This window comes from Ctenocephalides felis, unplaced genomic scaffold (assembly GCF_003426905.1).
Source record: "Ctenocephalides felis isolate EL2017-DRISC unplaced genomic scaffold, ASM342690v1 CF-g0.4_SCAFFOLD_03571, whole genome shotgun sequence".
Taxonomy (NCBI): Eukaryota; Metazoa; Arthropoda; class Insecta; order Siphonaptera; family Pulicidae; genus Ctenocephalides; species Ctenocephalides felis.
In genome coordinates this window covers 21,935,818-21,960,252 of record NW_020539725.1, presented here as the reverse complement: position 1 = coordinate 21,960,252, position 24,435 = coordinate 21,935,818, and the positions used below count along the sequence as shown (strand labels likewise).

General features: G+C 29.7%; 1 protein-coding gene across 1 annotated transcript in view; it reads right to left on the bottom strand.

The window, feature by feature from the left end:
* LOC113385801 (UDP-glucuronosyltransferase 2B4-like) overlaps positions 1-24,137 on the bottom strand; it is a 99,434-nt gene extending 75,297 nt beyond the window's left edge. The window contains exon 1 of the mRNA XM_026623634.1: positions 24,023-24,137. The gene's annotated coding sequence lies outside the window, so the exon portion shown is untranslated. The remainder of the gene's footprint in view (positions 1-24,022) is intronic.
* Between the last annotated feature and the right edge of the window lie 298 nt (positions 24,138-24,435).

Here is a 24,435-nt window from a genome sequence, read left to right as displayed (position 1 = left end):
GATTATATGATATTGCAAAATCTAAAGCCTCCTTTAATTTGTCAGTATTTGTTTACACCACCTGGAACTATTTCCCACATTTTATCTACTCACCACATTTCCCACATTTTTCTACACACCAAATGGAACTATTTTCCAAAATATTTAAAATAAATGGTTGTCTTTGCAGAACTAATAATTTTGTGAATTATACACTATTTAATTTAACTCAATTTATTTTTGCTGAACTCATAACTCTAGCAGAATACGGAAAGAAATGTGGTAATATTGACACCGATTTACTGATAAAACAGTACTATCAAACTGCCCGAGAAGAATAGAATATACTGCTCCCTTATTGCTGCTACTAAAATTACTGCCGCAGCAGTGTTGCCTTAAGTAAACATTAAAGTAATAGTATTACCATATACAATACTTTTCACCACGATATAAGTAAAATAATTTGCCCTGAACTGTAACTTAAAATAAATTAATGAATCATCTACTTATTGTTTTCTAATAAAATTTCTAATAATTTTTTTTTATTTTAGAAAATTTCTCAGATCAATAAATTAATTATAATGATTTCTTTTTTTGTTGCATTAACTTTTGAACTTTTTTATGCTGTATTTTTGCGAGCTTTGTAAATTATTAATAATTGCGGCTCGCCATGAAATTTTAAAAATTACACTAAAATATATTGTTCAACCTAAAAATTTAACAATTATACTTATGACATTTACTTTCAAATCATCAATACAAAATTAATCTAATCAAACATTTTCAAAGTATAAGATAGGAATATTATAATAAAAAAATCTATACATTAGGTTTGAATAATATTGAAAAATGTATTTATTATTTGCACATATATCCCTTAATACATATATCTGTTAATAAGAAATTTATTTTTATGTCAATAAGCTCAAAAACATAACAAACATAGTTATTTTGTTAACAAACATGTTAACATTCGAAACTATGCGAATTGCGAAACATTACTATAAATAATTAAACTCGTAGTACTGCAATTACTACTCGTAGCACTACGATTATCACTCGTAGTACTACGATTACTACACGTAGTACTACGATTACTACACGTAGTACTACGTTTACTACTCGTAGTACTACGATTACTACTCATTCATTCATTGAATACTCCTCGTATATTATTTTTAATTCGTTCATAACTACTCATACTACTTGTAGTTGATATTAATTATAGTTCATTCATTTTGTAGTTCATACTACCCATTCATTCGTGAAATACTCCTCGTATACTACTTTTAATTCGTTCATTGTAACTACTCATACTACTCGTAGTTGATATTAATTATAGTTCATTCATTTTGTAATTCATACTACCCTATTACTACTCATTCATTCGTGAAATACGATTACTACTCGTAGTACTACGTTTACTACTCGTAGTTCTACGATTACTACTCATTCATTCATTGAATACTCCTCGTATATTACTTTTAATTCGTTCATTGTAACTACTCATACTACTTGTAGTTGATATTAATTATAGTTCATTTATTTTGTAATTCATACTACCCTATTACTTCTCATTCATTCGTGAAATACGATTACTACTCGTAGTACTACGTTTACTACTCGTAGTATTACGATTGTACTCATTCATTCATGAATACTCCTCGTATACTACTTTTAATTCGTTCATGGTAACTACTCATACTACTTGTAGTTGATATTAATTATAGTTCATTCATTTTGTAATTCATAGTACCCATTCATTCGTGAAATACTCCTTGTATACTACTTTTAATTCATTCATTGTAACTGTGTTTACTCCTCGTAGTACTACGATTACTACTCGTAGTACTACGTTTACTACTCGTTGTACTACGATTACTACACGTAGTACTACGATTACTACACGTAGTACTACGATTACTACACGTAGTACTACGTTTACTACTCATTCATTCATTGAATACTCCTCGTATATTATTTTTAATTCGTTCATAACTACTCATACTACTTGTAGTTGATATTAATTATAGTTCATTCATTTTGTAGTTCATACTACCCATTCATTCGTGAAATACTCCTCGTATACTACTTTTAATTCGTTCATTGTAACTACTCATACTACTTGTAGTTGATATTAATTATAGTTCATTCATTTTGTAATTCATACTACCCTATTACTACTCATTCATTCGTGAAATACGATTACTACTCGTAGTACTACGTTTACTACTCATAGTACTACGATTACTACACGTAGTACTACGGTTACTACTCGTAGTATTACGATTACTACTCATTCATTCATGAATACTCCTCGTATACTACTTTTAATTCGTTCATTGTAACTACTGATACTACTTGTAGTTGATATTAATTATAGTTCATTCATTTTGTAATTCATACTACCCATTCATTCGTGAAATACTCCTTGTATACTACTTTTAATTCATTCATTGTAACTGTGTTTACTCCTCGTAGTACTACGATTACTACTCGTAGTACTACGTTTACTACTCGTTGTACTACGATTACTACACGTAGTACTACGATTACTACACGTAGTACTACGTTTACTACTCGTAGTACTACGGTTACTACTCATTCATTCATTGAATACTCCTCGTATATTATTTTTAATTCGTTCATAACTACTCATACTACTTGTAGTTGATATTAATTATAGTTCATTCATTTTGTAGTTCATACTACCCATTCATTCGTGAAATACTCCTCGTATACTACTTTTAATTCGTTCATTGTAACTACTCATACTACTTGTAGTTGATATTAATTATAGTCCATTTATTTTGTAATTCATACTACCCTATTACTACTCATTCATTCGTGAAATACGATTACTACTCGTAGTACTACGTTTACTACTCATAGTACTACGATTACTACACGTAGTACTACGTTTACTACTCGTAGTATTACGATTACTACTCATTCATTCATGAATACTCCTCGTATACTACTTTTAATTCGTTCATTGTAACTACTCATACTACTGGTAGCTGATATTAATTATAGTTCATTCATTTTGTAATTCATACTACCCATTCATTCGTGAAATACTCCTCGTATACTACTTTTAATTCCTTCATTGTCATCATAAGTAAATTTATTTCAGTTGTTTTGTTTAATCATTTATTTTATTTTGTAATATTTATAATTTTTATCTCTCGTTATGGATAAAAGTAAACAAATATAAATATTGTTTGGGATTGTGATATAAAATTTCAAATGTACAAAAAAATAATATTTAAAATGGATACTGCATGTTTTTATTAGCTTTTCGTGTAATTTTCTATCAAATTCAAATGCGATTACTTTATTAGAAAAACTATTTCATTTCTAACAACTGAAACAATTTATACTCACAATAAACTTGTACAAAAGTAAAAAATTAAAATATCAGGCAGTCCACTTTGCTTTTTTGGTTACACTAATTAGATACTCCAAATCATTGATGTTGCGGATTTACGATCATTGCATGAAGTGCCACAGTAAATCACTAACAAACTTTTTCTTACCTTGTCAATTTCAAATTAAGTTTTCAATAATAATTTTTCAATTCGAATATAAATATTTTTTTGAATTGAATTGATTAAAATATTAATATTATATATAATTTGAGTACGCATGTATCTAGTAAAAATGAGCCCCAGTAATACTGAATTAATAGTTTTTGTAATAAATTATAACTATATATTATACAACAAAAAAAAATATATTGCAGCATACTTCTAACATGTATCAACCAAATTTGCAGGTACTTCCGACAGCGTGATCCTTTTAACATTGCCGACACGAGGATGTGGAGTTCGTTTGGAACCAGAATTCGAAAATGATAACAGTAAAGGAAGGACGATAGCTGCGAGCATAATTGTCCAAATGGACGCACGTCTCAGACAGGCTGCCGATGTGGAAATTTCGCTAAAATGCAAATTGCCCAGCGTAAATGATTCCTGGGAAGAATCGAGTCTAATTTACAAAGACAAAGCCGTAACGAATAAACGGTAAGCCAGCGAGCCGACCGAGGAGCTGCTGCATCTCATTGCATTCGAATCAGCATCGGGATTCGTTTTGCTTTGGTTACAGTTCGAAACAAATTGATGATCATGCATGTTACATTTGGCTTATTCTTATATATTAGAACTTTAGTCAGAATTGAAATTAAAATCTGAATTATTTTCGATATACAAAAAAAAAAATTAAAAAATCAATCTCCAAAATCTCCAAAATCAATTGTTTTGTTAAAACAAGCAAAAACTTCTTTGAATCATTTAAATCGGACGCTTAGTTCTCTCAAAAACTGTCATTTTTTGCACATTTAGCTCTGTATCTTCGAAATGGCTGGGCCTGCCCCTTTGCCAAAAACTAATAATCTCTTCTCCCAACCATTACAAATTGAATATTTTTCAGATCATTCAAATCGGATGCTCCGTTCCTCAAAAACTCGATTTCTATTTTCTGCACTCTTTGCTCTTTATCTCCGTAACTGCTGGCCCTGCCTTTGTCAAAAACTAATCAGCTCATTTCCCTATCAATATGAATCGAATGTTTTTTGAACCATTCAAATTGGTTGATCCGTGCGCCCGAAAACGTGACTGAAAAATTGTGTCCATACATACATACACACACACACATCCATTTTTTCTGAGATTCGCCAAAATGTTCAGAAACCTTCAAAACGTCGAAAAATGCAAAAATTTTCAATTTCGATTTTTGAACGATTACAACAACTTACCCTACGGGAAGTTAATAATGCTAAATATTAGTTAACCCATTCGAGACCGGTTGCACAACGTGTGTGCAATAATAATAATGAGCAATTATCAGTTATTGTGAGTAAAATAGTCATCGAGATAAAAAATTTTTAATTAATAGTATCTGTAAGGTGTATAAAAACAAAATTGGTTTTATTGCGTACCAAAACAAAACAAAACATTTTGTTTGTAAGTTCGAAATTTACATTTTATCTATTCTATCTATTTTATCTAACCCATATTTATCTATTTCTATTTTTCAAATTTATCACCAACAGCAATAGTATCGCCTTCTATATATATCGCCATAAAGAAATAATTCATTTCCTGTTTATATTATTTTCTTCAATATTCAACTTATTTTCTTTGACTTTTTACTATTTGTTAAAAATTTACTTTGTATTATATTCTGCTTTTCATTATTAAAAGCAACATAGCGATTTTATATTATCTAATTATTTTTAAAATAAATGTTTATCCATTTTAGAAATGTATTTTTAACTTACCGTTATAGTAATCGCAAAAAAATCGAAAATGAAAATTTTTCTGAACATTTTGGCATATCTTAGAAAAAATGGATGTATGGGTGTGTGTTCGGATACAAATTTTCGTCGACGATTTCGGGAACACCGATCAACCGATTTGAATAATTCAAAAAACATTCGATTCGTATTGATAAGGAGACGTGCTGATTAGTTTTTGGCGAAGTCAGGTCTAGCCGTTCCGAAGATAGGGGCCAAAAAGTGCCGAAAGCGGTAACTCAGTTTTTAAGAGAACGAAGCGTCCGATTTTAATAATTCAAAAAACATTTTACTTGTATTGACAAGGTGAAGAATCGATCAAATTTTCATAAAGCCAGGTCTAGCGGTTTCGGAGATCTAATGAAAAAAGTAAAAAAAATGCCTTTTGGCGGTCAAAAATGATCATTAGACATATGCACATCAAATTATCAGATATTTTATAGAGATTTTAACAATAAGTATAATTTTGGTTTACATTCCTATGGGTTCCGTACCAATGTTTACGCGCTAGACGTCGACGCGGCGCTTACGCGGTTTGATATTTCGTCTTTATGCAGTTAAAGCAGTACAATTGCTTTGAAAAAAAGTTTAGATCTTTCAAAATATGTCAAAATAAAGAAAACATTTTTTTTCAAAAAAAAGATAAAAAAAAAGAAATTAAAAAAAAAATTTAAAAAAAATTTTTTTTAAAAAAAAGTAACTTTTTGTCTAATTGTTTGTCAAAAATCTTATTTTTTTGAAGTAATTTTTTTTCAAAAATTTTAATCGTTTTTAAAAAAATAATAATTTTTGGTACGGTAAGTTCCAGCAAGTTGCCTTAAGGCACGATGCCTTAATTGCCTTAAGACAGAATTCCACTTACAGCTAGTTATTTTTATTTATTGGTCTCGCTAACTTAGAGAATTTAGCTACCTACATCATTTTTTTTATACCCTATACTGCCCTTCATATATGCTCTATTGATTTCTTTATTTTTCTTTAAAATCTGACCTTTTAAGACATACTTTGATCTTGCATTTTTTCTATCGTCTTAATTTGTTGAATTTCAACTCAAGAATTCAAATTCTATTTATAATTTTAATTTAACTATTCAAATTCTATCAAAGTTCAATAATTCGATCCTAGATTCGCTGGCATGTGTGTGAACTCTAGCTGAACCCTAAAGTTTAGATGATTTTTTTATAATTATAATTATACACTATATATATTATCTATTTTCATATTTTATTACATAGGCTTCTCTAGAGCATTTAGCCACCCACATCCAAATCATCAACGACGTTCTACAAATTATTAGAAATTTTCTTTATTATTTTTTTTCTTCTATTTTTCCAGCAGTACGCAAATAAAATGTTTATTTGGTTAAATTCCTGCTTAGTATTTAATAATGACTTTTGTGAAGTGGAGTATTATTTAAAAAAATCGAGATATAATTAAGAGAATCAACCGAAGCATGATTTTTAAATTAGTCGCTTCAACACTCCCACTCACCACCTCTCTTAACAATCGAGAAAAGCTTCAATATAATTCAACGATTATCTGTGCAAATGCAAAAAAAACATTCAAATGATAATTATATTTTACGAAACAATAAGACGTTAAAATTAACGATGGACTCTTTTATTCTTTCGTGTCATTAGCAAATAATCGTCAGGCCCCTTTCGGATTACATTGGATCTTTTCGGCTAAAGAATTTTATAAAGAAAGCGCTTTCAACTAGGTCCGGTTCAATGAAGTGTGCTCGGATTCGTTTGCACAAACAATGAACAAGGGACAAGATAACAAGAACAATGACAGTTTATATATTGCGCACAAACTTTATCCATCGTGCAACTTTTTACTTATACGCTTTAAAGGAAAACTATTACCAGCACTTCCGACTTTTATAGCAAGCAAGTTTATAAATCAAAGTGGAGGAAGATACAACTCCCAACGATTCATAAATATTGCACAGAATGCACTGGTTTTTACTGTTTAGAATTACTTCGAATGTATTTAATTGAAGTTTTTTGAGATGTACCAGGATTCAGGTCAATTTGAATAAGCTTTAAATGCATGCATCCAGCTGCATTACTAATCAGTTTTACTTGAAAATATAGATTCAAAATTTGTTCTTAAGTAAAATAGCATTTCCCAACAAAAAATATATTCGAGAAATTCTAATAATATAAAATCTATCAAAAACAGATAAGTTAATCGTTGGGTTACAATCTACATATTTAGTAAAAAGAGGAATTTGGAAGTTCTGATCGCCGTTAAAAATGAGAATTGCGCTGTGAAATCAATTCGTTCGATACAAAGGTAATTGTAAAATAAAAATATTTAAGGTAATGAGGTGTTAAAAAAGAATATTTAAGGAAACTTTGTGTGACAATTCGATTTTAAATATTTAAAACCGGTGAGCAAAAATAGACTATAATTGTATATAAGCATGTAACAAGATAATAAATAACTAGTGGTTTATGGCATCGTGCCTTAAGGCGAATTGCTGTAACTTCCCACACCATAACGAAATGTTCCAGGAATATTAAATGATTTTAAATAGATTATTAAAAATATTAAAATATTGTTTATATATTAATAAGAATTATATACACTAAATTATAAAGTTAAAATTATTCATTTAAAGCTTATAAGTGAGCTTTAGAACTTCAGCCAGAATTCAAATTAAAATCTGAATTATTTACAAAAAAATATGAAAAAAAAATAAAACAAAAAACTATTTCTCCAAAAGCTATTATTTTGTCATAACAAGCAGAAAGTTTGTTGAATCATTCAAATCGCATGCATAGTTCTCTCAAAAACTGCAATTTTTTGTACATTTAGCTCTTTATCTTTGAAAAGGCTGGACCTGCCTTTGCCAGAAACTAATCAGCACGTCTCCCAACCAATAAGAATCGAACGTTTTCAGAACCAGTCAAATCGGTTGATCAGTGCCCCCGTAAATGTGAACGAACAAATGCGGACACACAAAACACACACACATCAATTTTTTCTGAGGTACGCCAAAATGTTCAGAAACTCCTGAAACCTAAACATATACAAATATTTTCATTTTCATTCGTTAAAAAAGCGCTGAGAAGAGCAGGCGAATAAAGAATTCTACTGAGGAAAGTAAACTATATCAGCACCAATCTGCAAAAAAGTGCCTTCTACACGACGTCTTCGAAAGTCTATAATGAAAGGACTAAAAGGATTGAGAAGAAGAAGAATGCAGATGATTGATGACTTATGCAAAATGTGAAAATACAGGAAACTGAAAGCCGAAACAGAGGCCTAGGAAGTATGATGCTTGGAGAGAAAAATGCATAAAAGCTTATAAAATGTTAATAGAGATTATTGAATAGCAATGGGAATAATAAACAAAAGAGAGAATAGTAATTATTTATTTTTTGATGCCTTAACACCTTGAAACTGCCTTCGGAAGGAATACCATTTGATATTATTATGGACATGCCTGTCAATCAAATACTTTTTTGATATTTTTACTCGCGAATATTGGCGCCTTCGTTTTTGTATTATTCCTGATTAAAATAAACTAAAAGTGGCTTTGTGTTTTGAATGACAAATCACTTGTCGTTTCTATTATACAAACAAAATGTCAAAAAATTCATTAAAATTATATGAAGTTTTCCAAAAGCTGAAATTTTATTTTTAATAATAAAAGCTAACTTTTAGGAGTAATTTTTAATTATTATTTGTAATTTCTTCGTTTTCAATTATACGAATGAACGGATAGATAGGCACTTAATTAACGAAATTATATTAATAAATCTCGAGATAAACTTTTTGAGTGAAGCAAAAGTTCAGAAATTGTCCAAATTGAGTTATTTTAGGAGTGAGCATCATCTTAATATTATTTATATTTGAAGAATATTATTTTGTACGTAAAAATATTTTCAAATATTAATTAACTTCCGTAGGGCAAGTTATAGTAATCGCAAAAAAATCGAAAATGAAATTTTTTATATATCTTTACGTTTCAAAACCTTCTGAACATTTTGGCATACCTTATAAAAATGGATGTGTGTGTATGTGTGTGTGTATGTGTGTGTGTGTATGTGTGTGTGTATGTGTGTGTGTATGTGTGTGTGTATGTGTGTGTGTATGTGCGTGTATGTGTGTGTGTGCGGATACGAATAATCGTCGATGATTTCGGGAACACGGATGAAGCGATTTGAATAATTCAAAAAGCATTCGATTCGTATTGATAAGGAGACGTGCTGATTAGGTTTTGGCAAAGGCAGGTCTAGCCGTTTCGAAGATATGGGAGAAAAAGTGCCAAAAATGGTAATTCAGTTTTTAAGAGAACGGAGCGTCCGATTTTAATAATTCAAAAAAACATTTAACTTGTATTGACAAGATAAAGAATTGGTCAAATTTTCATGAAGGCAGGTCTAGCGGTTTCGTAGAACTAATGAAAAAAGTAAAAAAAATGCCATTTGGCGGTCAAAAATGATCATTAGACATATGCACATCAAATTATCAGATTTTTTATAGAGATTTTAACAATAAGTATATATTTTGTTTACTTTCTTATGGGTTCCGCACCAATGTTTATCCGTTAGACGGCGACGCGGCGCTTACGCGTTTCGATATTTCGTCTCTATGCAGTTAAAGCAGTACGATTACTTTGGAAAAAAGTTCAGAATTTCCAAAATATTTCAAAATAATTTTTTTTTTAAAAAGGTTTTTATTTTCATAAAAAAGTATATTTTTGTCAAAAATTTATAGTTTCTCAAAAATCTATTTTCTTGCAGAGTTATTTTTTTTTCAGAAATGTTAATCTTTTTAAAAGAAATAATTTTTGGTACGGAAAGTTCCAGCAATTTTCCTTAAGGCACGATGCCATGCGCCCCACTAGTTTTAAACATCATCAGGTAATACTAAGGGGGAGGGAGGTCCATAAACCTTTTGAAATCGCTCACGTGATTAATGGTCGCCACCTCATGAGTTCAATTCGAACGACTCAAAACTGTACGCAAAAACCGATGTGAGCGCCACAGTCAACTGGTTAAATAAACTTGAAGAATATTTAAGAGAATATATCTTATATCACTACGAAAAAATATTTATGCAAGGATATATGGTGGCAGTGTTGGCACATTGCCTTTAGGATCGATTGTGACGTGATTTGGCATTCGAGCGATTCCGATGCGCATTTTCCCACACCATATATTCAATTAGCCAACCGAGTCACGAACAACATCCACAAGCACATTCTAAACATTTGTCACGCCGGATTTGCTTTGCTCTTTTTCCTATGTGCTGAATCTTAACCGCTTACGATACCGGAATCCACGGCGACGCACCAGCACCACCACATCACCACCAAAAGCGTTCGTGTTCGACTCGCACCGATAAAGTTCTCAATTTAATGGGTTCCTTATCAGAACTGATAGATAGAGAGCTAGAAATTTAATAGGGATATGGGAAAAAGTAGATTATTAATTTTTTATAAATTAATAATTGTAAGGTCACTCGTGAGTAAGTGGTTAGAGAGACTGACTGAGAGGTCCAGGGTTTGATCCAACTCCGAGGAGGGTAATGTCAAGCAGTAGTGACATCGGTTTTTTCTTGAAAATATAGACAGAAATATGTTTCCAAGTGAAAATAGCCCTCATTCACCATTGCTACATCAATAATTATTTGTACTATTACCGAAGTTATAATAATAAAATTTATCACATAGGGACGAGTCAACGTCCCTATTTACCATCTGTAAAACCGAACGTTGTATTAAGTCAAATCAGCATAACAGCTTAAAAAACTCAAGTTCCAGGGTTTGATCCCACTTCAAGGTGGGTAATGTTAAGCAGTAGTGACATCGGTTTTTTCTTGAAAATATAGACAGAAATATGTTTCCAAGTGAAAATAGCCCTCATTCACCATTGCTACATCAATAATTATTATTTGTACTATTACCGAAGTTATAATAATAAAATTTATCACATAGGGACGAGTCAACGTCCCTATTTACCATCTGTAAAACCAAACGTTGTATTAAGTCAAATTAGCATAATAGCTTATTATTAATTTCAATCAGAACTTAAGGCTTATATGAGCTGGTGTAATGCTTCTAATTAACTACGTGGCTGTTTGCAAGATAACCCATAGGTTGATCTATATCTATTTGATATATTTTTGCCATTAGATTTTTTATAGATCTGGTAATTTTTAACTTCCCGTAGGGCAAGTGATAGTAATCGCAAAAAAATCGAAAATGAAAATTTTTATATATCTTTACGTTTCAGAGGTTTCTAAATATTTTGGCATACCTTAAAAAAATGGATGTATGTGTGTGTGCGCGTGTATGTGTGTGCGGATACAAATTTTCGTCGACGATTTCAGGAACACGGATGAAGCGATTTGAATAATTCAAAAACATTCGATTCGTTTTGATAAGGAGACGTGCTGATTAGTTTTTGGAAAAGGCAGGTCTAGCCTTTCCAAAGACATGGGGCAAAAAGTGCCAAAAACGGTAACTCAGTTTTTAAGAGAACGGAGCGTCCGATTTGAATATTTAAAAAAAACCTTTTACTTGTATTACTATTATTATTAACAAGATGAAGAACTGATCGAAAGTAGGTCTAGCGGTTTCGGAGATCTAGTAAAAAAAGTAAAAAAAAATACCATTTGGCGGTCAAAAATGATCATTAGACATATGCACAGCAAATTATCAGATATTTTATAGAAATTTTAACAATAAGTATAAATTTTGTTTACATTCCTATGGGTTCCGTACCAGTGTTTATCTGATAGACGGCAACGCGGCGCTTACGAGCTTCGATATTTCGTCTCTATGCAGTTAAAGCAGTACTATTGCTTTGAAAAAAAGTTCAGAATTTCTAAAATATTTCAAAATAAATTTTTCTTCAAAAAGTCTTTTTTTTCATAAAAAAGTAAGTTTTTGTCAAAAATTTATAGTTTCTCAAAAATCTAATTTTTTCAGAGTAAATTTTTTTCAAAAATGTTAATCTTTTTAGAAAAAATAATTTTTGGTACGGGAAGTTCCTGCAATTTGCCTGAAGGCACGATGCCATGCGCCCCACTAGTTTTTGCCTTGATTCAGCAACGCCGGAAAAGACTATTTTTAATTGCTATGTATATTTTCAATTTAAAAGTTACGAGTGGGGTATTGAACCTGAAACCTTCTGGTTGAAGGGCTAAAGTTACAGCCCAGGAAAGGTTGATGATAACTTGATCACTAATTACAAGCAGATAATTTATTTCGTAAAATCGTAAAAATTATTTCTTCAGATGGATTCATTCGGCACCTCTTGCTAATGTAAACTGTCTCAAGTGTTTTGAGCAATGAGATCGTCACTATATAGTTTATGAACGATAAAATATAGTGATTATAATTATCTATTTGAAATTGTTTAAAACAATTGTTATTAATCACTGATCAATATTTATTGTTTACTGATTTTTTCCATCGACTATTTAATTCTGGTACGGGAAGTTCCAGCAATTTGCCTTAAGGCACGATGCCACGCATCACTAATATATTTTTTAAGCTATTCAAAAGAAATCAAACTTGTAGGTATATTTCTGAAAAATCGATGCTTTAATAATATCCTTGTTGTTTACTATTATGTAAATATATTTTACTGGCAAAATTTACATGAATTCTCAAGTGTAAAAATAGATAGAGGAAAGTAATATACTTTTTACTTTCACGTCTTATGCTTTTGATAATAAGAAAACTAACAAAAATGATAAATTCTAGACTAACAATAAACTCTGGATGATGCAATTTTACGTTGAGAAGAACGCGTTTTTCAAAACATCTGCAAAAGTTCGGATAATTTTATATTCATATGCAAGGTACTCATATTTGGTTGTGTATAAGGCATTTCTTAAACTTAATCGTACGTAACGCCGTAAATATGAGACTTTTCTAAAAGCCAATGGGTTCTGTGCGAGATAGCAGGAAAATTATTTTCAAGCATACAAATATAATACTAACTATTTCATATTTTTACACACTTAGTTATACCTGTTTCTCAAAGAAATATTTTAAACTTATAAGAAAAAAAGTTGATTTTAGTAACACGCACTGTGAAAACGTAAACTTACTTGCATATTAAATGCATAATGTATTTGAATATAATAGGTTGTCAAATATCTCCCTTCCGCCTTTTTGTATTATAAACCAATAAACCAAGAGCAAAAAAGCGGAAGGGAAATATTTGACAACCTAATATATAGTAATGGATAGTACTACCCTAAGGCAGGTCCGTGAGCTAAGTTAAACTAAAACTTCAGTTAGGAAAGAATAGTGTGACAGATTTGCAATTGCCATTTTACACCGCAGTGCCCGGATAGGAATTATTGGAATATATGCTATTTTCATTTAGAAACATATAATTGATCTATATTGATAAGTGCAAATGGATATTACCACTGCGCATTTACAAATTTTAAATATTAATTTTACACTTATCTGAAAACATCTATATCATTATATAATGCTCAATATTTCAAAACAAATTATATAAATTAATTAGATTAACTAAATCCTTCTGTTTCCGCTGTTTAATTCATACAATAAATCTCTCTTCTTTGAAATCTGAATCATGATAAAATTATGACCCTCATCCTTTCTTCATTCGCAAATTTTTGAATTCTATAATTTTTGAAGTAAAACTTCTTTAGGCACGACCAGGGTGTAAGCCTGTGAAAATGCAACGGAAATTGCGTTACGCCCGAACTGTACATCATTCGCTCCCGATGAAATAGCTGCCGTGTCGTGTGAATAGAGATCTGTCGTTGTATGCGTACCGGCATCAACGGTGTATGCTTCATTTATATATGATATGCGTACCGATATCAATAAGGAAATTGGCATAGATAAATAAACATTTTGAGGTTACATCGTAGCTAATTCGTGATTTAATAAAAAATTCCTGAAACAGAGGAATATTTTATCCTGATTTCAGTAAATAATTATAATGAAAATAATAAAATAAACAAAACATTTGTGCGTTTACTAAACGTAAGTTTATTAAAATAATTTTTATATTATTCATAGCTTCTATAAATCTTTGATATTATTGAAATGGAAAATATTTTAGGCAAGACAGATTTTATAGCTGCTCAAAGAATGAGATTATATCGCCAGCGAAAAAGTAAAAAAATGCAATCAGTCAAAGAATGTATGTTAATTGCAATTACATGAAGTTCCTCAAACACAATTAAAACATAAAATGAATGAAATTGTGAAAATAATATTTCTTTAGGCGTTGTTTTACATAATTCACTTTGTGAACGAACATTAGAAAATTTATTAATCAGCAATTACTTCATTTCTCTAATGAAGGTACAAGTCATAAATGCTAATTACAATGACAAACCGATCATTTCATATTTGAAGTATGACTTCACTTACATTATTATTTTCAAATACTATAAATACTTTTAATGTTATTATAAATATTATTATTATATAAATGTGTAGAATGGTTGACACTGATAAATGTGCGCATCAAAAGTGTTACCATATTACTAATTGTTAACTTATCGTTATATAATGTATTTATTTACAATTGAAATGCCATCCTGTGTTAATAAAAAATTTTACTTCAATCGCGTATGAATTTCACGCCCACTCTTTTTTATTTTTAACAGGGAAATATTCATGATTGGTTACATTTTATTCTATTTGTTGTAATCAAACAAAACTTATATATGAAAAATTTTAAATGTCGATATGTATTTTATCAATACTTTCTATATCATTATCAATAGTTCATAACCTCAAATTACACAACATTATCGTATGTGTGATTATTATTTTTATGAGAAATTTATATTTGTTGATAGGTATATAACAAAATTTTAATATAACCTTTTTGATATCACTTAGGTAATATTTTTTAATGATATAATACTGTTATTTCCAAATATGAAACTGTTGATTAATTATTTTCTATTTGATTATATTTGTAATGAGATACTATTGATGCCAAGCGTTCGCTCTTCTTTTTTGCAATATTACATGCATGTATATATATATATATATATATATATATATATATATATGTACCTATGTATATGTATATGTTTATATTTATATACATGTAATACGATACATTGCATTAGATAATTAATTAATCACTTATTATCTAATGGCGTCTAAAAGGGTCTACCAATAGTATCCGTAACACAATATATGCTCTGGTTAAATCGCATAAAACAAATCGATAATATATAGGCACTAATAATACGTTTTTCTGGCAATATGACACCAGAATAAATCACTCAGTCTAGACGAAGCAAATTTAATCATTTGTGGACAATATTTTTTGCAAATATTAGTTCGATGATTTGTGAATTAGCCGCTTTGTTTGAATTAGAAATGTTTTTTCTATGAACATGGGATTTAATAGATTCGTTCTATAACCGTGGGTTCGAAACGGTAACATCCAATCGATATCTATTCAATCAAAAGGTATCTAATAAAAAAATAAATTAAGTTAAAAAAAGCTATTTTGCCAGAGATAAATATACAGTTATTCCAACTTTGCAGACGAATATTTCTGACAAAACACCACATCAGGGTTATCTCTGTAAAAAATGTACCCTCAATTTGTTTTGCATTGGTTGAATTATTAGAAAATTAGACTGTTCCATTTTGCCCCGCCTATAATAAACAAAAAAAAACACATTTCTATAATGATGAATTATCTGGTGGTTTTACTGAACACAGTCATATAGTTGTTTGTTTGATATGTGTTATTTGTTATGATATAATTGGTTTCTTTTTCATAATATAATTGCTCGGTCAAATTGAACCTTTGTGCCCAGTCCTGCCATACATCATTCTAGAATAAATTGATATGTATGCATTATTTAAGCATATTTTGATGATTCCTAATGACCATTCCCAAAAAAGAGCCTGTCGTGTCCCGGGTTCAATGCCAATCTCGGCCATCTTAATATCAAGCGGTATTCTATCATATTGCCATTTGTAGGCATTGCTGTATCTTGTGCCAACACGGTTACATCCACAATCCAATACACATAAAAAATTTTGATAATAAAAATAATTGAGTTTTTGCCTAATTATATTTTTAGGCCATATTGGTTTAATCCGAATTTTGTATATAAAGTAATAATAAGATTTATATTAATAATTTGTTCAAAATTATTCTTACTTTTTCAACTTTCTGTAGGGTAGTTATAGCAATGAGCCAATAATCGAAAATGAAAATTTTTGTATTTCTTCACGTTTTGAAGGTTTCTAAACATTTTGGCATACCTCAGGAAAAAAATGTATGTATGTGTGTATGTGTATGTATGTATGAATGCAATTTCTCGTCCACGTTTTCGGACGCACGGTTCAACCGATTTGAATAATCAAAAAATCATTCGATTCCTATTGAGGGAGAAATGTGCTGATTAGTTTTTGGCAAAGGCAGGTCCAGCCGTTTCGGAGATAAGGAGCGAAGAGTGCATAAAATAGAAATCAAGTTTTGGAGAAAACGGAGCATTCGATTCAAAAAGCATTCAATTTGTAATGATGGGGAGAAGTGGTGATTAGTTGTTGGCAAAGGCAGGTTCAGCCGTTTTGGAGATAAATGCGAAAAAAATGGCGGTTTTAGAGTAAATTAAGCATCTGATTTGAATGATTCAAAAAACTTTCTGCTTATGTTGACGAAACAATTGCTTTCGGATTTTTTTTTTCAATATTGAAAATCATTCGAATTTTAATTTTTTTTTTCTAAATAAAGTTCTAAAGCTCACGTATATAGTAAACATAAATAATTTTAACTTCACAATTGCTGTACTTAACTTTAAATTCGATTTATTAAGTTTTGTTTATTCATTTTTCTGTAAAGTATTTCTAATAATGTATTTGAAAAACATTTATTATTCCTCGAACATTTCGTTACGGTACGGGAAGTTGCAGCAATTTGCCTTACACCACAAATTAATTATTTGGTCATTTTATATTGAAACTCAAAACTGGAACACAACATTAATAAAGTTTTTTTAAAACAATTTAAATTCGTGTTTTATCTGTGTAATATAATATAATTGAAAGCACCTTATGAACAAGCATATAAATTACAATATTATTTTTAGAAAATACTCTCTGAAATAAATTATTTCGAAGTAACCTACATCTCCTAGCAGTTTATTTAGTCATTATTATCATTTCTTGTATGGCATAAAATTAAATCTGAAAAGTAATTACAATTTTCTGAGATCCCAATTAATGCACATGACTAAGAACAAAATTAAACCTTGCGCAGTTATTATAAAACTCATTTATAATCTCAAGTAATGCAATTAGTACCAGCTCTTGAAATAACTTAAATGTTTTAGAAGAATTATACGCTTAATGCATAATGAAATAAAACTTCAATGTTTCTTTTCCTTAATGAACTCAACTCGTCTAGAGTATAAAAACGACTGTTTTGCAAATAAGTTTCTAGTATGTTGCAAATGAGTTTTTATAGTGATGAGATTTGTACATGGGCATTGTTTGAATTGAATTATAAAGATTAATGGAACATGAAATGCATAAATTTTATTATATAATTTCATAGTTTATGTCAATTTATTGAACTTATAATAAAATTTTCATTTATAAATGCGTTATAAATTTTGTAGTAAATTATAAACGTTTTCATAAAATACATCTTTATCATTTTAATCAAAATAGAAACTTTATAGTAGCTGCTATATTAATGTAGACAACTCAGTTATAAATAAAATTTGTTCAGGGGATAATTAAAATATTAAATTGAAACGTAACCGATTGTTTATTAAATTGAATTTGTCTTGTTGTACAAAATGATACTTAAATTAATATTAAAATCTTCATTCAGAAAAACTACATCTTGAAATTAGAATTTTGTTTTCCATTACTAACTCGTCTCTCTTGTCTACAAAAGTTACACACGAAAAATTACTGAGAAAAAATCTATTGACATGTGATATGCGACTAAAGTATAAAAATTAGATTAATTAATCTAAGAACTGAAAAGCTAACTATTTGTACAAATTTTATTATAAAAGGGCTTTTCATAGAGTTTTGGTGAAAGCCGTGTTATCCAGAAGAAAGTTTCAAGTATGTATATATATAGCTTAAGATAGCTTGGTATATTAAGCTGTAGTAATCTCTCTTACTTGAAAATATAAAATGTTTCTAAGTAAAAATAGCCTACCTCGGAAATGCTGCATCCAATCAAAATCACCAGTATTATTTATATTTTAATAATAAATTATATCAAATTTAGATAGGCAACTGCTGAGTTGACTTTTAAAAATCAACCATCTAATAATTTTTTATGTAAGAATAAATACCAATTTTTTTCATCCAAATCTAGATGCGATTTTATAACATTAATCAAAATAACAAGTTCAATAATTTAACGCTCATAAAATTGTTATACATTATCATAGACTGATAAATTCGATATGCGAGCGGACCAAGGTATGTAAAATTGAAAATCAGTTGATAACTAGTGATACTTGGCATCGTGCCTTAAGGCAAATTAATGAAACTTCCCATACCAAAAATTAATATTTTTAAAAAAGATTCAATTTTATTCTAGAACTCTGAAAACATCGATTTTTGAGATTTTTTAAATTTTTGGAGAAAACTGACTTTATACTTTATACTTTTTTTTAAAGCGATCGCGATACGTTAACTGCGTAAAACGAAATATCGAAGCGCGTGGGCGCCGCGTCGCATTGCGACACAGATAAACATTGGAACGAAATAGAAAAGTGCACAAATTTTGCTATCAATAAAATATTTGATAATTTGATGTACTTATGTCTAATGACAATTTTTGTCCGCTAAATGGCATTTGCCTTACCAAAAATTTCATCAGTTATTCATTTCGTTAATACAAATAAAATGTTTTTGAATCATACAAATCGAACGCTGCGTTCTCTCAAACAATCAATTATTATTTTTGGCACTTTTTGTCCCGTATCTGCGAAACGGCTCGGCCTTCCTTTAGCAAATACTAATGAGCAAGTCTCCTTATTAATACGAATCGAATGCTTTTTTAATCATTCAAATCGGTTCACTCGTGATCCCGAAATCGTCGACGAAAATTTGTATCCGCACGCACACACACACATACATCCATTTTTTCTAAGGTATGCCAAAATGTTCAGAAACTGTTGAAACGTATAGATAAATAAAAATTTTTGTTGTGTTGATTTATTTAGCGATAACTATAACTTACCCCACGGGAAATTAATAATAACGCAAACCAAAAATTTTATGGTAGTTATTTCATTATCTATCACCCGTAAAAAATGACGCATCTGCACAATTCTCTTCACTCCGTCAAGCTATAGAACAGTAGCTATGACAATATTATGGGGGACGGTTTGAAATTTTAGATGTTCAATCGAGGTATAAAAATATTTTAATATCATTTAAGATTCTATTACAAAACGCTTATTACTGCTTACCCCTGTTACAAAAAGCCCCAAGTTCTTCTATTGCACATTTTCAAAAGAAGTAATCAAATAGAGATAGACCAACTGCTGCGTTGACTTCTAAAAATCAATCAAGTACCATATTTTTACTAGATTACTGCATATCACATCAGTTTTTGTTTGATAGATTAATTCCATATTTTATAGTTTAACTTTTGAGCTCCTTTGTTGACAATTATGATACCACAAAAAATATGTAAAAATATACCTTCCGGCTCTCCACCTACCCGATCCATGTCTAAGAGACAATCACATACCCAAGACCTAAAGCTCTGTTAAAAACAGAACAAAGCGCAGAATAGCTGCCAAGACAGATATCCACTAATAAGCATTTTGATATAGCACATGTGTGGAGAAAATATAAAAAATGTACGAGGTGTCACCTAGTACGCAAGATATATGACTTTGTTTCGCGAACTTTATGTCCTGACTCACAGATGGAAAATTATTAGGTGTCGGTGTGGTAAGCCATCGAATAAGAAGTTTTGTATTCTTTATTAATTGTACTAATTGTTAATAGATAATATAAATAAATATATAAAAAAATGAAATAGATAAATGCACTGTATTTTGCAATTATTATTTAAATTTTTCTAGATTTTGTAAGTTAGCTCGACGTTATTTCTTTCATACATAAATACATACACACATATCTTATATATAAAATTCTTCTGTAAAGATGTATGAATGGAAACTCCTCCTGCACGGTTTTGACAAATCTTTTTGAAGTTTATTAAGGGATTTTTTTAGGATTTAGATGATTATGAAAATATAGTAATCTTATATGTAAAAATGAATCGCAAAATATGTTGGTAAGCGCATAAGTCAACAACGCCTGGACCAATTTGGCTAATCTTTTTTTTAAATGTTCGTTGAAGTCCAAGGATGATTTTTAGAGAAAAATTCGAATAATTGCCGGGGAAACCCAAAAAACAGCTCTTTTCTTTTTCACATACAAACGTTTTCTAACTAAAACGTAGAATCGATTTGAGCTTCATTGCTATTATATAAAGTTTATATTAAATTACGAGCACTCACTGTATATTCCTTCTAAACGATTATACGGATTTTGATAAATCTTTCTGAAGTTTGTTAAGGAAATTTGTATGTGATTATAAAGTACTGGGATGTAATATATGTGTAATATTATAGAAATAAATGGAAAAAATGCAAAATGCAACATGTCATTGTTTAGTGCAATTCTTCATTGTTTAGTGCATTTTGGCATAAAGAGTAATTTAAAAAACAATAATTATTATTTTTAAACAGTGAATATTAGTTTATTATATTAAAAAATTGCATACATGGGTACAGGACAACGTCTGTCGGGTCATCTAGTATTGTATAAATAAATTAGAAAAATTGCAAAAAACAACATATCATTGTTTGACATTGAAACATTTAGACAGAACTGCCAGAAAGAAAAAATGCAAAATGCAACATGTCATTGTTTAGTGCAATTCTTCATTGTTTAGTGCATTTTGGCATAAAGAGTAATTTAAAAAACAATAATTATTATTTTTAAACAGTGAATATTAGTTTATTATATTAAAAAATTGCATACATGGGTACAGGACAACGTCTGTCGGGTCATCTAGTATTGTATAAATAAATTAGAAAAATTGCAAAAAACAACATATCATTGTTTGACATTGAAAACATTTAGACAGAACTGCCAGAAATGATTTCTGCCAGAAATATCATTGCACTTGTAATTTGAATTTGGGTTAAATGACAATGACCCTGGATATTATTAGAATATAATATATTCATAGTTATGAATAAGAAAAATGTAATGTCTACATTGTTATTGCCGAAAAGCTGCTGAAATATGCAAGAAATTAAAATAATAAAAGATACAGTATATATTTGGAAAGACAGATTTTTTTCCCTTATGCATGTCATATCTTTCCTCACAAAAAAATTTACTCTGTCAAAAATTATTTAAAAGTTTTATTGTGTCAATAATTAATTTGTTTGGCATTAGATGTATGGAAAAGTTAGTTAGTTGATCATAATTTGAATAGTGCATATATGAACAGGATTTGATAAATTAATTCACTTAAAATATGAACTTAATTAATAATGAATAATAAGTTATCAGTATGATTGATGTTATCAAGATATTTTATTACTAAAAACCAATTGAAATATGGTACGATATTGTAAAAATTATAGGCAACATTATTGAAGAAATTATTTTGGGTGAAAAAATCCAACGTGATAGTGTACTTTTACCGCGGATACTATAAATATAATTCTTTCTGAATTTGTTATACTGTATAAAAGACTGCAATTTCCAAAACGAATATCTTATGATAAGACCATAAAGGAATCACAAAGGCAGGACATTAAATAGTTTATTATGAATTATAGGTTGGAATATTGAAATTTTTTGGAGTTTTTGAATTGTGTACGTGGATAAAGGACAACGTCTGTCGGGTCATCTAATATATATATTATGTATGTATATGCAGTAAGACCACTTGTTAAAATTTTCCAATTTGTGTTATCGACATAAAGAATTAAAATCTCTACGGTTTATTTTGAGAACAAATTTTTGATTTTTACCAAAAACTACTATAGATACATTTGCATGTAGAATACTTCATTGAATTTTATCAATTCTTAGTTCAATACGTATGTATGCTGATGTTAACTAAAAATTAACATGTAGTAATAACATTCTGAATTTAAAAACATAAACCAATACTGTTCAATAGATGTGTTAGCAGTGCAAATATTCTGTGATTGACGTATTAGTCACCAGTTCGATTAGTTCACAATTAACTGATTATTATAGGTATTTATTTATTATAGTTGGATAAAACATGGACAAAAAATGTGAATCAATAAGAAACAAAGTATGTTCGAAAGTCGAGAAATCAAAAACAGTTTCAATCGAATCATCAGATCAATCTTAAATTATACTTTCACAACTTATTATTATAACTTATTAATTAATATATCACAAACTTAGAAAATGAGGTCACTTTGGTCCACCTGATACTGCCAGGTTCAGATAAAGCGTTATTTGATGAACAAAACTAGCTGTAAGTGGAATTCTGTCTTAAGGCAATTAGGGCATCGTGCCTTAAGGCAAATTGCTGGAACTTCCCGTACCAAAAATTATTATTTTTTTAAAAACGATTAACATGTTTGAAAAAAATTTAATCAAAAAAAAATAGATTTGAGAAACTACAAATTTGACAAAAAATTACTTTTTTTGAAAAAAAAAATTTATATGAAAAAAAAAAATTTTTTTTGGATACAAAAAATTTTTTTGAAAAAAATGTTTTCTTCATTTTGACATATTTTGGAAATTCTGAACTTTTTTTCGAAGCAATCGCACTGCTTGAACTGCATAGAGACGAAATATCAAAGCGCGCATTTGCCGCGCCGCCGTCCAACGCATAAGCATTGGTACGGAACCCATAAAAATGTAAAAAAAACAATATACTTATTGTTAAAATTTCTATAAAATATCTGATAATTTGATGTGCATATGTCTAATGATAATTTTTAACCGCCGAATGGCATTATTTTTTACTTTTTTCATTAGATCTCCGAAACCGCTAGACCTACCTCCATGAAAATTTGATCAATTCTACATCTTGTCAATACAAGTAAAATGTTTTTTGAATTATTCAAATCGGACGCTCCGTTCTCTTAAAAACGGAGGTACCGTTCGTGGCACTTTTTGCCCCGTATCTTTGGAACGGCTAGACCTGCCTTTGCCAAAAACTAATCAGCACGTCTCCTTATCAATACGAATCGAATGTTTTTTGAATTATTCAAATCGGTTGATCCGTGTTCCCGAAATCGTCGACGAAAATTTGTATCCGCACATACATACACACACGTATATACATACATACATACATACATACATACATACACACACACACACACACACACACATACATCCATTTTTTCTAAGGTATGCCAAAATGTTCAGAAGGTTTTGAAACGTCGAGAAATGCAAAAATTTTCATTTTCGATTTTTTTGCGATTACTATAACTTACCCTACGGGAAGTTAATAACAAACTTGATAAATTACACAAATTTGATACAAAGAAACATCTGAATAGAGAAACAGTCTAAAGTGAATAAATTTCAAAGTAAACCACATCACTCCAAGCACTGACATTCATTATAAAACATTCAGTAAAATCCTTATTGATAAAATTGCATATGAATGCACTCGTTGCTCAAAATAAAGTAATATTGGAAAGCAAAAAAAACTCGTAGTTTAAAAATCAACACGTTACCTGACTGAATAAAATCAACCATCAAAAGCTCATAGTATGTAGTTCTTTCTTGAATGCGTTTTTCGGTTCATTTAGTTTCAATGATTTCTCGCTTCGAGCTACATGTACCAGATGCTGCGTTTCGCAATATTAACATGAAATTCTGGAAAGAAATAAAAATGCATGAGCGCTTCATAATATTCTGTTTTAATTATTCTATGATGTTTTCTTAACGTAATATATGTACATGCATTTTTGTAATATAGAGATAATGGGTAATACTGTCCTAGTGAAGGTCGGTGAGCTGAGTTAAACTCCAACTCGATTTAAGGAAGAATAGTGAGAGAGATTTTCCCTTGCCGATTCACACCGCAGTGCCCAAAATGGGCTACTATCATTTGAAATCTATATTTCAAAGTTCAAATTGATAACAA